Below are 1,688 nucleotides of genomic sequence, written 5' to 3'. Positions count from 1 at the left end.
GGCTCCCTTGGCGAGGTCGGGAAGGAACTTTTTTTTTAAGTGTCCGTGGAGGAATCGTCCCGTTGAGCAATGCGTGGGTGACGCGACCCAAAGCTATAAAAGCAAAAGTTGTGTCCCCACCTGCAGGAGTTAGTGACAAGGAGGGCTGGCACTTGGGCTTAGTGGAGGGGAGGAAGTGGCTAGTTCAGGGCTCAGACGAGAGGTGGCAGAGTGAGAGGCAGCTGCTAGCATGGGGGTGCGAGAAGTGGGGCTAGCGAAAAAGGAGACTAGACTTTGGGGTGGTGGATGTGTGGAAGGCAGCTTCCAAAGCGCCTTCCATAATCTACACAGGGGCAGCAGCCTTCAAGGCCAGGCTGTCCCTGGCACTTGACTTTCAGGAGGTCACAAGTTTCAGGGGCTTACATAGTCCCAGCCAGTGCCGTAGTTTGAGTGGCAGAGCAGGAAGTAGTGGAGACAGGTGGGCTCGGGCCCTCGAGGCCCTGGAAATCTTGAAAGACAGGCAGTGGGGGCAGAGTTAGGTGGGTCGACTTTGAACTTGACAATACCAGCAGACCCCTTATTTTCCAGATAAAGGGCTATGGAGCCTGCCTGGGGATGAGGCCTGGTCTAATGGAAAGTGGACTTAGCTTCGCTGGGCCGACAGCTCTGGCCCCGGGTGGTATGTAATTTGGGCTTGGCCTGACAGCACTAAGTTCTGGGTGAGAGGGGTGGCCTGAAAAGTGGCTGTAGAGACAAGTTGTCTTCACCTGACAGGTCTGCCAGGCGGGGACCACCAAGAATGGAGGCGCGCGTCTTGGGGCCGTATTGATCCATAACTTTATTTTTCAGATGGCAGTGTTTCCCCTCTGGAGTCTTTCCCCTAGGTTCCGTGGTTCCCTCTTCTGTGATCTCACTCCTCCCCTACTGTTCCCCCTAACTGAGGTTAAGGACTCAACTAAAACCTTGCCTCTGGGTCCCCTGAGCCTGGAGAAGGTAGAGTCGGTGGCAGAGGCTTGGACTCCGTATTGTGGTACCACGGGTAAAGGTGGAGGCGGGAGGGTTGGTGTTGAATCGCCGAGGGTGGGACCTGAATGTGGACCCGAGGGTGGGCTCACAGCCGAGCTTCCAGTCACACAAACGCCTCATGGGCGTGGTTTATTACTATAGTGTTGTTCACCCATGGCGAGCAGATGGCACCGGGAGGAATGGAGCCCCCGCCAGTGTGTGTCGTAGCAGTGCAGGAGGGCAGACCTTGGAGGAGACAGCGGCCTAAGTTGATGCCCTCTACACAGTGAATTTCCAGAGGCCTCACTCAGAAGGCCCCGTGTGTTGAGGAGGCCAAGTTGAGATCAGCTTTTGGGGGGCGGGCAGATGCTTCCAGCTGGAGAGGCCGTCGGCTAAGAATGTTCCAGAGGAATGTTCCAGAGGAATGTCTTGGTTCTGGGAGCACCTTTCTCCTGATGCATGAATGCCAGCAGCCATCCCCTCTCCTAGGGGACGAGGCGTTCGGCCCTGCGTCTTCTAAGTCAAGCTTCCAGTCTCGCTAGTTCTGTGCTACAAACCTGGCTTCAAGAAGATTGCTTGAGGTGTAGAGCACTTTTAACTTGATGCCCTCCACCCAGCAAGGCGTTTGCAGGATCCCACTGACCCCCGCCTGCAGCCTGCCTGCCTCTGCCTTGTCAGAGGAATTCTTAAGTGTGATAAAACTT

At 55.7% G+C, this 1,688-nt stretch overlaps 1 long non-coding RNA gene across 1 annotated transcript; it reads left to right on the top strand.

Annotated features, from left to right (window-relative positions):
• The first annotated feature begins 453 nt into the window (after window positions 1–453).
• On the top strand, window positions 454–1,310 carry LOC127189241 (uncharacterized). The gene is made up of 3 exons (XR_007830641.1): window positions 454–658; window positions 829–972; window positions 1,147–1,310. It is a non-coding gene; the product is annotated as an uncharacterized LOC127189241 (long non-coding RNA).
• The last annotated feature ends 378 nt before the right edge of the window (window positions 1,311–1,688 follow it).

The sequence above is a fragment of the Acomys russatus genome, chromosome 5 (assembly GCF_903995435.1).
Source record: "Acomys russatus chromosome 5, mAcoRus1.1, whole genome shotgun sequence".
In the NCBI taxonomy this organism is placed as follows: domain Eukaryota; kingdom Metazoa; phylum Chordata; class Mammalia; order Rodentia; family Muridae; genus Acomys; species Acomys russatus.
Note: the sequence above shows the minus strand (reverse complement) of the source record. Positions and strands in the feature narration are given on the sequence as shown.